Here is a 13,898-nt window from a genome sequence, read left to right on the forward strand (position 1 = left end):
TATCATGCACTGTGGCCATAACTTTTGCAATTTGAGGTGTGACCGCAAACCTAGCATGAATTTATTTTTCCTTCTTCACAATTTCACATACAGAAGATTCATTCTTACCATAGATCTTAGCAACCTCAGCATGTGATTTTTTCTTTCCTTATTAAACCAAGAACTTTCATCTTTTCACCTAAAGAAAGTACTTTACAGCTTCTCTTTGGCATATCCAAATTGCCAGCATCACTCCTCTTTTGCTTTGGGGCCATTATTAAATAAAATAAGGGTGACTTGGACACAAGCACTGTGATACGGAGACAGTCAGTTCTATAACCAAGATGGCTACTAGGTGACTAAGGGGTGAGATACACCAGACAAAGGGATGGTCCATACCCCGGTGGGTGGATGGATGATACAAGATTTCATCACACTACTCAGAAATTTATGAATTGTTTATTTCTGGGAGTTTCCATTTAATATTTTTGGACTTCGGTTGACCGTGGGTAACTGAAACAGCAGAAAATGAAACCTCGAATAAAGGGAAATGACTATAGATCAAATAGATGCTGAATGCCAATCCACTTATTTCACTCTAGGAGTAATCTTGGATGAACCAATTATAATACCATCTGAACTCTCCAAATATCTTTAGTTCTTTCAGATTGGTAAGAAGTGGTCTTGTTAATGACATAAGTAATTCTTTTTCCCCTTGTCAATATACAACATGGTGCACATATTCACTGAAGTGTGTCAAAACTCACACCTGTTAAATGACATTTTCAAATTAACTTCCTTAAGGTGATCTTGCCCTTAGAGAAGTAACTTTTCTTGCTTTCTCAGAGTCCTTAACTCCAAGAATCAAGTTTATTATTTAACTATACCTACACTTCCAAATACTCTCACCAGTAGCCACTGTCCCCAAAGAGTTTAGACTCTAGTGTTGCCCTGAAGCATTTTTTCAAAGGAAAAAAAATCTCCCTAGAAAAAAGTATTTATATTCTCTTTAGGTTTAGTCTTCCTATGGGTATCAAATAATATTCACTCCTTCCTTAAATCTAACACAGACAAAAAAATTCCTGAATCTATACCATGCCAACTTCTGAATTCTGAATTTGGGATATAGTAAATTAATGATTACTAGTTTCTTCTTCAACTTCCTTTAGTACAAACACACACACATCCTAACTTTCTTAGTCTTTTACAATACCATCACAATTGAATAAGATTACTAACTTCGATACTAAGATATCATAATATAGGATTTCCTACTATGGTACCATAAAACATTGATCTCTGATGGCTCAATCACACTGAAAAGCTCTACAAACTCTAGGGTTCTACAGCTGTAGTTCTCCTTTTGCACTGCTTATTGAGAGGAAAAATTTGTATTCATACCTTATAACTTCTCTTTAAACTTGCCTTCCATTCTTAGGTTACTTAAGATTTTGTATATTCAAATCTGTCCATAAATTGGAGTCAAATATTACTCTGATATTTGATTAGGTGCTAAAATCAGTGGAAAATATTGTTTAAGGGAGTAAAGTCAAAATTACCCTTGAAAATCTCTTAAGTCCATCATAATATACACTGACCACTAAATAATTTATATCAGTTCCTCTAAAGCTTATTTAATCAATTTCCCTTACCCATCCTCTCAATTAACTATTCAATGAATTATTTGATTATGGCAGAGAATCATGAATTCCTAAATAATGCATTCTTCTTCTCACGTACCTACCTACTGGCTGTCTTTTCACTAGTTTCAAGCCCTGTTTCAAATGTAGCTGGAGCCAAATACTGTATCAACTGCATTGCCCCCATCAATATTGCCATATCATTCAGGGACTTTTCCTCTGTCTTCAGAAACGATCTAATTTCCCTTCTATCATCCATTTTGGATGATGCAGATACACAAATGACCTTCCCCAGACTTCTTCCCTCTCTTCAGAGCCTGATAACAGCTTGTGAATTTTTCCTATGGGAAACTAATAAACTCACTAGAAAGTATTAACCTAGGCATTCATGTTAAACCATGCATTCTCAAACTTGACACTCAGCCAGTGCTTCCAGGCCAAGATTACTACTTTTCTCAAGTTACTCCCCTGCTGAAAGAGCATTCATTACATCAATATACAAAAGCTGTGAGCACTCCCCTTCCTCAGCAACAATCTGGTAGTTTAGATAAACGGTGGAGTATTTCTTGGCTAATTTCTATGGTAGTCTTAGATGGAGGCACAGCCATATGTTATGTCACAGTACAGTAATCTCAGACAAGACCACAAGTATATAAATCCTTATTTATGTAGACTTGAATATCTGGAAGAGCATGAAAGTGGGTCTGTTACTAGAAGAAAAGCCTACTTTACAATACAAAACACATAGAGAACAGTGGAGAGCATGGATAGTGTTTTCCTCTTTTCCATTTAAAGTCTATACAGGTTTCAGCTTAAAGCTGCATCTCTGTAGGTTCTCCCTAACTTTTCTCCTCTTCACCATGACCTTGGTTTTTTTTAGCTTTCTTCTTACTCTGCAAGGCTTGATTAGCAGTCAATAGGCTCCTTTCATCTTCTCAGCAAGATAGGCTGTGGGAGAGGTCAGGTACCTTGAAGGTCCTACGGAAATATGTTCTAATCTTTCAGTTAAACATCTACAATCAAAATTTCTCTTGCAAATGTTGATAGCCTTTATTTGGTGTTATGATAATAGAAACTTTCTTTTCTCATCTAAGCTAAGGCTCTCTTCTAGTAGGGGGAAATGACCAAAAAAAGGGAGGGGGGACTTGGAGAAAACAGATCTTGTCTTACTGCGTAACACTGAAGACAGAGAACAGAATTATATGGCACTTTTTCTTGAGGAGATGATGACATTGCACTGTGGTATTCTTTTTTTCTTCTTTAATTAATTAATTTTTATTTATTTTTGGCTGCGTTGGATCTTCATTGCTGCACGTGGGCTTTCTCCAGTTGCGGCGAGTCGGGGTTACTCTTCATTGCGGTGTGTGGGTTTCTCACTGCGGTGTCTTCGCTTGCTGCGGAGCACGGGCTCTAGGCACGTGGGCTTCAGTAGTTGTGCCATGCAGGCTCAGTAGTTATGGCACACGGGCTTAGTTGCTCTGGGCATGTGGGATCTTCCTGGACCAGGGCTCGAACCCATGTCCCCTGCCTTGGCAGGCGGATTCTTAACCACTGCGCCACCACGGAAGTTCTGCACTGTGGTATTCTAATGAGAGAAGTGGAAATTTTTAAAATTGTTTTGCATAGAGGGAATTTACCACCATAGTGGTGATATCTGACTTCTCTTGTGTCTTAACTTCTGAGACCTAAAGCCATTCAGCAGTGTTTTCTTGGTAGCTCTTGAAATACCAGACTGTAGTAGAAGAAATTACAGACCTTTGTCCAATGTCTAAAGCCAGTTTATTAACCAGAAGCACAATTTAAGGACTCTGTACTTCAAATAAATCAAATCCTTATAGTCTCTAATTTATACATAATCTTTCAGTTCCATTATTTTTCATTTCCAAAGATCATTTTTTTTAAATCCACTAGGCTATATTTTCTACCTAAACTATATGTTCCATTAAAATAAAAGTATGGGGGTTGCTAAATGGGCCAAGGTCCTCTCGTGTTCTATCATGTATGTCATTAAAAATAATTTAGAAGGGCTTCCCTGGTGGTGCAGTGGTTAAGAATCCGCCTGCCAATGCAGTGAACACGGGTTCGAGCCCTGGTCCGGGAAGATCCCATATGCCATGGAGCAACTAGGCCTGTGTGCCACAACTACTGATCCTGCGCTCTAGATCCCGAAAGCCACAACTACTGAAGCCCGCGCTCCTAGAGCCCGTGCTCTGCAGCAAGAGAAGCCACCACAATGATAAACCCGTGCACTGCAATTAAGAGTAGCCCCCGCTCGCCGCAACCAGAGAAAGCCCGCGTGCAGCAACGAAGACCCAACGCAGCCAAAAATAAATAAATTAATTTAAAAAAAATTTAGAAAACAATGCCATGTTTATTATCAGATTATGTGTCTGTTATAAAAGATACATTGGAAAACCAGGTTAATCATATGTGGTTTGATTGAGAAATTCAATCTTGATGAAGTAAAAAAAATTTAAATGTTTAATTTTTTTTCAGTAACTACTACAAGGGAAATTTAATGCTTTTGCAGTCTAGACCAAAAATTACATCTAATTTTAAAGAATTCATTTAAGTAAATATATGGACATTTCATGTACTACTATTATTATGTTATTATTTTTATTGGGGGGATATTTGTTCAAAGCAACAACTCCAAATAGCCAAAAAGCTTCCCACATGCTCTTCTCTAAATTCCTGTTTTGTTTAATTATAACCCTGAGTTTAGAATTAAAAAGAAAAAGGGGAAAAGAGGGAGACCCTCCTCTGACTACAAGCACAATTAGCTGCCCATTAGCAATTACGATCCTGGTCTTCTGCCTCTGATATCAGTGGCCTCTAATAACATGGGATGGGTTCACTCTGTGGCTTCAGCATGGGAAGAGTTTATGGTTCATCCTCATTCTTGCCTCTTTTACAACGGAAGACACCCCAAAGTGGAAGCCATGTCTTATTTTTGTCACTTCCAGCAATAACCCCCTCCAACTTATTCTCTGGGCTACTGTTTGACCACACTGAGTTCTCTTTTAAGCTCTCTGAGAGTGACAGTGAACTAACTGGAGGACTGGTATTCTCACCATCTCTTACCCAGAAACACTGTTTCTTCTACCAGGTCTGACTGGTAGAACAAATGAAACAAATTTTCAAACAACAAAGTTTCAAACTCACAAAACCTATCAAATGATTTGTTTGTTGCTTTGTTTTAATCTCAATAACTGCACCTTTCATCTCTAGATGTTAAATTTGGTTCTTTTAGATATCTTCTATATTTCGACATAATTTTTTTTAACATGTGTGGTACAATTATAAAAGCTATTTTGACTTTCTTATCTTCTCATTCTAACATCTGTGCCAGTTTTGGGTCACTTTCAAGTGATTATTCTTATTATAGTTCATCTTTTCCTGTCCCTTTGTATGCCTGGTAATCTTTGGTTGGATGCCATACTTATTAATTTTGCCTTGTAGTAGTGATGAATATTTTTGTATTTCTATAAATATTATTGAGTTTTGCTCTGGAACATAGTCAAGTTACTTGGAAAGGTTTTCACCTTTTTGTGTCTTGCCTTTAAGATTTGTTCTGCTCTCAAAAACTTCATTAGTTCAATGTTTTAGATCTATTGTTTAGATGATGAAAATGAAATTCCTAGAGAAAATGTAAAAGCCATGTACCTGGCTGTGGTAGGATCTCAAAAATTATCACTGAATAATTTGAATTCATATCCCTCGGATTCTAAAAACACCATGGTGCCACTCTTCACAACGTTCCTCTGTTTTTAATTAACTCACTTATTAGCTAGATGAAAAGTCCCTCAAAAGTTTCTTAAATATCAAATTTACATACTGTGCTAAAAACAATATATAATTATTTTCTTACCACTGGCTCTAACAATTTACTCATCTAATTCAGGTTTTTCAATTAACAGTAATTATATATGGTTATAATATGTGAGAATATGCAATGAGAACTTACGTTGGAAAAATATCTATTCTTACATTTCATATTATAAAAATGTTTTCACTGTACAGGAAAAGCCAGACATATTCTAAAATATTTATTTGCAGTAATGTCTTGGATATATATTTTCCTTTAATAAGTAATAAAACTAAGAACTGACAATAGCATTGATTGAGAAGGAGTATAATTTTGAGGTTCCTGCCTCAGAGATGATGTTAATCTTCATGTTCACATTTCATGTAGTTTAGTTCAGAAAAAAGTTTTCATTTTCCTCTCTGTAACTAAAAGGATCCCCATTCTGCATTCAGAACAGTAACAGTAAAAAACCAAGGCCTACTTTATATAAAGTCAGAATTTATGAAGACACACACACCCATATATACATAATGGATGTGTGTGTGTGTGTGTGTATAAAACTTCCTTATTCTTGTTTCCAAAATATTATTGTAAAGAAAATTATGACTTCTGTGGTATTTATTCATGAATAAACTCTAATGGAGAGTTCTACTCCTCGTTTTTGTCCAGTGTGTGAACCCATATATAAGTTATGGAAATCCCCATCTTATGAGGAAGAATCTGTCTCTCGTTATACAGACTGAAAATGCCACCTACTTAATCTCTGAGTATCCTTTAAAGCCATAGGCTAGCATATGACCTTAGCTCTGACAGTCAGTTATGTCCATTCTGGAGACTGGACTAGAAGCTACTGACAAGAAGAAAAGACTGCTTAGAATATATTCTGGAAGTGGAAAGCACACACTGTTTTCAGTATCCAGAACAAATGTATCAGTGATTCATATTACTGTATTTAGCATCCCCTATCATTGATATTTGTAGTTCTAGCTGAAGTGTCTCTGCCCAGTGACTCTTGCACTAGGTTGTTCCCTGGACCAATTCTACAGCATGATTCCTAGGCATAAGTTTAAACTTCCAAACACCAAACCTGGTTGTTGAATCTTTTATTTAGAGATTCCATAAACTGTCCAATATCTTTTTAATAGTTTATTTTCTACGTAATTAACCCAGAGTAAGTCACCGATTGCTCTAACATAAAAATTGATACCAGGAGAGATCAGAGACAACAGATCATTGAGGATATAGGGGAAATTGCCATCTGTTATCTAGCTTGGTTGGCACTGGAGACAGTAAATCTCTAGTTGGCAATAAGAAACAAGTTGAGAAAAAATTATCCTTCGAGTCTCCTGCAACTTAAAGCCTACTAGTGACCTGACTAGGGAAAATCAAGTAGTAACTCACATGTAAAAGTATGAAGGTCCTGGGACTTCCCTGGTGGTGCAGTGGTTAGGAATCCACCTGACAGTGCAAGGGACATGGGTTCGAGCCCTGGTCTGGGAAGCAACTAAGCCCACGAGCCACAACTACTGAGCCCGTGTGCCACAACTACTGAAGCCTATGAGCCTAGAGCCTGTGCTCTGCAACAAGAGAAGCCACGGCAATGAGAAGCCCACACACTGCAATGAAGAGTAGCCCTCACTCGCCACAACTAGAGAAACCCTGTGCACAGCAATGAAGACCCAATGGAGCCAAAAATAAATACATAAATTTATCTTTTCAAAAAGTATGAAGGCCCTGAGTATTCCAAATCTGTAGGGTGTCATGGTTACTTCTAAGGGCACTGGGAGAGCATCCTTTCCCAATTGTGTATTCTTAGCTCCCTTGTCAATGATCAGTTGGCTGTATATGCATATGTTTATTTCTAGTCTCTTTATTCTGTTCCATTAGTCTGTCTTTTTGCCAGTACCATGCTCTTTTGAGTACTGTAGGTTTGTAATTTATTTTTTGAAATCACAAACTGTTATGCCTCCAAATTTGCACTTTCTCAGAACTGACAAATGGTGCTGGTGAAATTGGATATCCACATGCAAAAGAATGAAACTGGACTCTTGTATCATACACAAAAATCAACTCTAAATGGATTAAAGACTTAAACATAAGATCTGAAACTGTAAAACTCCTAGAAGAAAACATAGGGGAAAAGATCCTTGACACTAATTTTGGCAATGATGTCCTATCTATATGACACCAGAAGCACAGGCAACAAAGCAAAAATGGGCAAGTAGAACTACATCAAACTAAAAACCTTCTGAACAGCAAAGGAAACAATCAACAAAATGAAAAGGCAGCCTATGGAATAGAAGAAAACATTTGCAAACCCTGTGCTCGACATCACTAATCATCAGAAAAATGTAAATCAAAAACACAATGAGGGAATTCCCTGGTGGTCCAGTGGTTAAGACTCTGTGCTTTCACTGCTGAGGGTGCAGGTTCAAGCTCTGGTCAGGGAACTAAGATCCCACATACCGCACAGTGCAGACCAAAAAATCCCCCAAAAAACAAACAAACAAAAAAACCCCACACAGTGAGATATCATCCTGAACCTGTTAGGATGGATATTATAAAAATAAAAATAAATAAAGTATTGGTAAGGATGTGGAGAAATTGGAACTACAGTATACTGTTGGTAAGAACGTAACATGGTACAGTTGCTACAGAAAATAGTATGGAGGGTCTTCAAAACCTTAAAAATAGAATTATCACATGACCCAGCAATGCCACTTCTGTGTAGATAGTCTAAAGATTTGAAACCAAGATCTAGAAGATATTTCTGCCCTACCATGCTCACTGCAGCATTATTCATGATAGCCAAGATATGGACAAAACCTAAATTTCCATTGATGGATGAATACATTTTAAAAATGTAATATATACATACAATAGAATATTGTCCAGCCTTAAAAAAGAAGGAAAATCTGCCATGTGCAGTAATGTAGATATATCTGAAGACGTTACGCTAAGTGAAATATGCCAGTCACAGAAGAACAAATACTGCATGATTCCACTTACATGAGATATCTAAAATAGTCAAACTTATAGAAACAAAGAATAGAATGATAGTTGCCAGAGGCTGTATTATACACTTAAAAATTTGAGAGTAGATCGCATATTGTTTTCTTACCACAATAAAGTTTTTCATAAATTAATAAAATAACTTAAAAATAAAGACAACAGGATACACCAATGTTATAAGAATGTAATGTTCCAGTCTTAAATTCCCAGCTCAAGGTAATGCCAAAATATCATTAGCTTTCTGTGAATGTGATAAAAGTCTTACTTCTTGCATCCACAGGTTGAGATAGAATAACAGTAAAAATTTAATTCTGATGACTGCTTTATTATGAGAGTTTAATTGGCATCTTGGAATGGGGCATTGACTGAAAAAGAACTGGACTTCTTTGTAGTGGGATGAGGATATAATGGTAGATTCCAATAAAGAAAGGACTCTCCAACCCTCACTTGCCATAGTTCTAAGGAGAAGTCAATTTTACAATATATAGTAACATTTTTTTCGCCATGATTGGAGACATGTAATGACTTAGCCAAGAAGAGTTACCTAGAAAATGGAAGTCAATTTTTCCCATCCCAACCTCTTTAGCCTTCACTGTATTGATTCTTGGTACTTGCAATACCACTATTCTCCACTAGTCAGGGTGGAGACATGAAGATGAAATGATAAATGCAAGTTAGACTTAAGTCTGCCTCCTAGTAGGACTAGTAGGATGCCCCAAATGTCCATAAATATTTCATTAGTTTCTTAGTATATCATTAAAGTAGTACACTCAGCCACAAGCAGAATCACCATCTTGGCTGCATGTCTCAGGGAATAATATTTTTATTAGGAAGCCCAATAAAAGCCCCAAGAGCTTCCTCTATTTATTATAATAATGTATCAAAAGCATGATTAAATCCCTAAGAGAATCACAGTGATTAGTTTCACTACTAAAGATTTTACAAATTCAGGGTTGGTGATTTCTATCATATTCCCTTTTAAAATTTCAATTTGTCTAGTGTAGAAGTCAGAGTATTCAGGAGTAAAACAGAAGACTGTTATAAATTTGATCAGCTAGAGACAGCAAATTGAGGCCGTTATTCTATATGTGGTCTCTTCACTAGAACAAATCAATAAGGTTCTAAGGAACCTGCTTTGCTTTCTAAGTAATCGATAGCTATTGATTAGGCACATGCTTTTATTCCTTTACTCTAAAAAGCTGAGAACATCAGAACAATTTGCTTGCAAATCACAAGGCAGCAGTATTAATTTCACTGTATTGTCTCAACTTTTTCATTCTATATCACAGCTTAGCTCATAGGGACCTTGACCTTCTGGCATCACACTTATCCTCTATTTTATTGACATCATGCTCAGAGAACCTACAGATCAGTAAATAGACTATCCAAAGTGTCTTGGCAAGACCCATGTCTGCCTGAAAGTCAGAGATAAATTGCATGAACCTTGTCCATTCCCTATGTTTTAGGAATCTCCCTCTTTATGAGGCAAATCCACCTTTCACCATAGAAGCTAAACATCTCAAGTACTTGTTTTCTCAGCCTCCTTTGAAACTAGGGCATTAGCACAAAAACGGAATTCTATCAGTTGGATGCATATGCCCCAGATTTGCAATTAAAAGCTGCCAGTGAGTGAGTGGAAAACAGCAATTGTAGAGTCTATACTGGTCACACAAAAGAACCCTAGTGGAAGCAATATCCTCTTTCCAGCAGCATCTAACGTTCTGTGTTTGTGAGCTCAGCATTACAATCTGCAGGGTAATCAAGTAATCCAGCAGTAGTGGCAATCTCATCTTCACCACATCAGACCATGAAATAAGTTTAGACATTTCTCCTGGCTGATAGTTTACACCCACGGTTCTCTGACTCTCCAAACCATTCTGTGAGCTTCTCTATATCATTGTAATAAATTCATTTTCTTAAAGTTATCTAAGTTATATCATGTTGCTTAAAACCAAGAGTTCTGCTGATACACCAATTAGCATTTAGTAAGCATCTTCAACTGGCCTTATCAGACCCTAAAGGAAACTAGATAAATAGGATACAAACTCTGTTAGTGCATATGCTTGTGGGGGAAACTGTGATGGTGTTAGAGTACACACATATATAATAAACCATGGGAGTATACCTAAAATTTTGCTTTTCTTATGCTAATTGTGATTTCTACTTTGTGGATTATTTAAGTAAAATGCTTAATTCCTGAACATTTGGATCTATTTTTAAATAATTTTGGTTACTGATTTCTAACTCAACATCTCAATGGTCAGAAAGCATATTTTATTGTATTTCAGTCTTTGAAATATGTTGAGACTTGCTTTATGTACAACCATATAATTAATTTTGTAATATAGTCTATATATACTTGTTAAAAGTGTGGTTTCCATTATTGTTGCGTAGAGCGTTTTATATATTTCAAATTGATCAAGTTTGGTATTTGTGTTAAAAATCTTCCATGGACTTTTGGCTGGTTGTTCTACCTACTACTGAGAGAGTTGTGTTAAAATCTCCCACGATGATTGTGGATTTACATATTTATTCTTCTTTTCCTGTCAATTTTTGCTGTATGAATTTTTAAAAACATTATTGTTTGTATGAGATCTTCGATTTATTACATTGTTTTAGAGAATTGATCTTTTAATCATTATGGTATTTGAAACAAATTCTACAGGTAAGCCATTTGAATAAGATAATTTAACAAGGTTGCTGAATCCAAGGTCAGTATTTTTAAAAATCAATTGTATTTGTACAGACCAACAACAAATAGGATATTCAGAAAACGATGCTCTTGATGGTAATATCTAAAAAGCGAAACACATAAAAATAAATCTAATGAGAGATATGGAGATTTCTATATGCAAAATTATGAAACACTACTGAGAAAAATTAAAGAATACCTAAATAAAGGGATGTAGCATGTTCATGGACTGAGGGAATCAACTTATTAGAGAAATCAATACTTCACATATTAATCTCAGTTTCAACATAGTCAAGTCCCATTAATTTGGGGTTTTTTATTTTTGTTTTTGTGTTTGGCTGTTATATTTGTTGCATATTTGTTTGTTTGGCTTTTGTTTCTTTGTGGAGATTAACAATGGTTTTAAAATCACTGGGAAGTGTGTTCTCCTACAATTTAATACTGCTACTCTCTTCCTCATTGATGCTTAAAATTTCATATTTAGATATATATTCTATAACTTTACCTTTCTTTGCCCCTCTTAAATCTCACTCCTCACACTTCCCTGGGAGAGGCAGCACCTTAAGGCTTGTAAGCCATTTACATTTCAGTACAAGTTTGATATAAGTTTCCTAGAAGAAGTTTTGGTAGGAAGAGGAGAGAACAGAGATAAGAGGCACCTAAAAGGGCAAAGAAAAAAGAAAAGGAGTTCAATAAAGACAACCACAGATTGGAGAAAGACCAGCCTTTTGCTATTTCTCAATCCTTCTTAGAACAGCTCTGTTTATTGACATTCAGAAAAACAGATAACTGCAGTATTTCTGCTTATTGATTTACTTTATATTCCACTATAAGCCACTACCAATCAAGCAGTCATCATCTGCTTAATCCAAAGTTTTATTTTAAAATTGTTTTTTATGTTGCTTTTTAAGTTGATATGACATCTGGGTTCTAAAACATGACATTCTGTTCTCTTTTGGATACAGGAAAAATATTTTGATGTTTGAGACTGTATGATTAATTTTCCAAATGGTGGAAAGAGTATTGGATTGAGAACAGAGATTTTAATACTTCTTAATATTTAATATGCAATCATCTATCTTTGGTAAATTGCTTAGCTAAGCAGGCTCATAGTTTTCTCATTTGTAAAATGAAGGGACTAAAATATCTCATGAACAACGTGTCCTCAACCCCTTTAAGGGTACATGACTCTTAGTCACATGTTCATTGGATTACTCCGGAAATTCTTTGTAAGAATAAGACAGTATAATTTTAGATGACACCTTTCTTTTAATAACATCAATTAATTTTTTTCTCAAAAATTTCCAGTTAAGCAGTAGAGATAAATATCTTTTAGATATGGGGATATCAATAAAGTCTGAAGTTTTACTAAGCTTACAGAGTTGAAAGTAAAAGGATAAGTATTGTTAATATCAATATTATCATTTAGAAAATGGTTTTTACATCTTATAGGCTTACTTCAGAAACAAATAATGTTTTAAGTCATCTCCAAATGCTCAAAGGGCAAATAATCTATTCTATATATGACAACCATCATAACACAATACTTTGATTCCTTAAATATGATTTCTAATTCAAACTTACCCCTCATTTATTATTAAAAATGTTTATTCCTTTTATCTAAATTAATTTACTAAAATAGATATAAATTCTCTGTGCTAGATAATATTTTCAAATGTAACTTTCTTGTCTTACAATAACCTCATTGGAGACAGGAATATAATAGATGCATTATTAAAATGCCTGCTCTTTCTACAATCTACTGGTTTTCAAAATGACTTAGTCAATCAGTAAATACTTATATCAAAAGTTACTGAGACCAGGGACTTCCCTGCTGGTCCAGTGGGTAACACTCTGTGCTCCCCATGCAGGGGGCCCGGGTTCAATACCTGGTCAGGGAACTAGATCCTGCATGCATGCTGCAACTAAGAGTCCACATGCTGCAACTAAGATTCCGCATGCCACAACTAAGTAGTCTGCATGCCACAACTAAGACCCAGTGCAGCCAAATAAATAAATATTAACAAAAAAGTTACTGAGACCAGTGGTTTTTAAATTGTAGTTCTTGGAGTTTGGGGATTTTGTCAAGGACACTTATGAGTTTATGAAAGAGCGGAGGATACAAATAATCAAAGCCACACTTATTTTGTATTTCATAAAGTTATTGGGATTACATGTAAAATTTTGTTTGAAAGATGGGATATGTTGTATTAAACATTTGGATGTCACTGACTATACAGACGCTTTTCAAATGTAGAGGTTAATAATAATAATAACAATAATAATGCACATTGAGCATTCATTAAATACCAGGCACTGTTTGAGTGCTTAAGAGGAACTAAGTTATTTCATCCTAACATCAATCCAATGATCATTATCTCAATTTTACAGACGTAGAAATCAAGGCACAGAAAAATTAAATATCTGTCCCAGTTAGTAAATGAAAGAACAATAATCAAACTCAGGCTGTTTAACTCCAGTAGGTTCACTCTTACCCACAACACTAATTCACTTTCTTAGGACCTCCTTAGAATAGAAAAATGGACAATCTTAAAAGTCAGAAAAAAAGAGACAAAATAGACTAAATGAAGTTTCTGATCAGAAAAGCAGCAATACAAAAGTGGTATTAAAAATATTCATCTGGTAATTAAAGTAAAATAAATAACAGGAGATAACTTTGGGTATTTGGGATCATTCATTTATTAATGAATATTAATTGAGCTAGTTATCATCCTTTGTGATTAGGCTACATTAATGAACAAAGCAT

The 13,898-nt window shown here is 35.5% G+C and overlaps 1 long non-coding RNA gene across 8 annotated transcripts in view; it reads right to left on the bottom strand.

Annotated features, from left to right (window-relative positions):
• Window positions 1-13,898, bottom strand: part of LOC308610390 — a 174,203-nt gene that overhangs the window by 108,664 nt on the left and 51,641 nt on the right. The window contains exon 3 of one of the 8 annotated variants that reach the window (XR_014014536.1): window positions 1,497-2,597. The exons of 6 other annotated variants lie outside the window; for them this stretch is intronic. This is a non-coding gene — a long non-coding RNA (uncharacterized lncRNA). Of the gene's footprint in view, window positions 1-1,496; window positions 2,598-2,650; window positions 3,205-13,898 lie in introns of those variants that run through there. One more of the 8 variants, XR_014014537.1, reaches the window with a different exon arrangement.

Source organism: Mesoplodon bidens (assembly GCF_964165515.1).
Source record: "Mesoplodon bidens genome assembly, contig: HAP1_SCAFFOLD_352, whole genome shotgun sequence".
Classification (NCBI taxonomy): Eukaryota; Metazoa; Chordata; class Mammalia; order Artiodactyla; family Ziphiidae; genus Mesoplodon; species Mesoplodon bidens.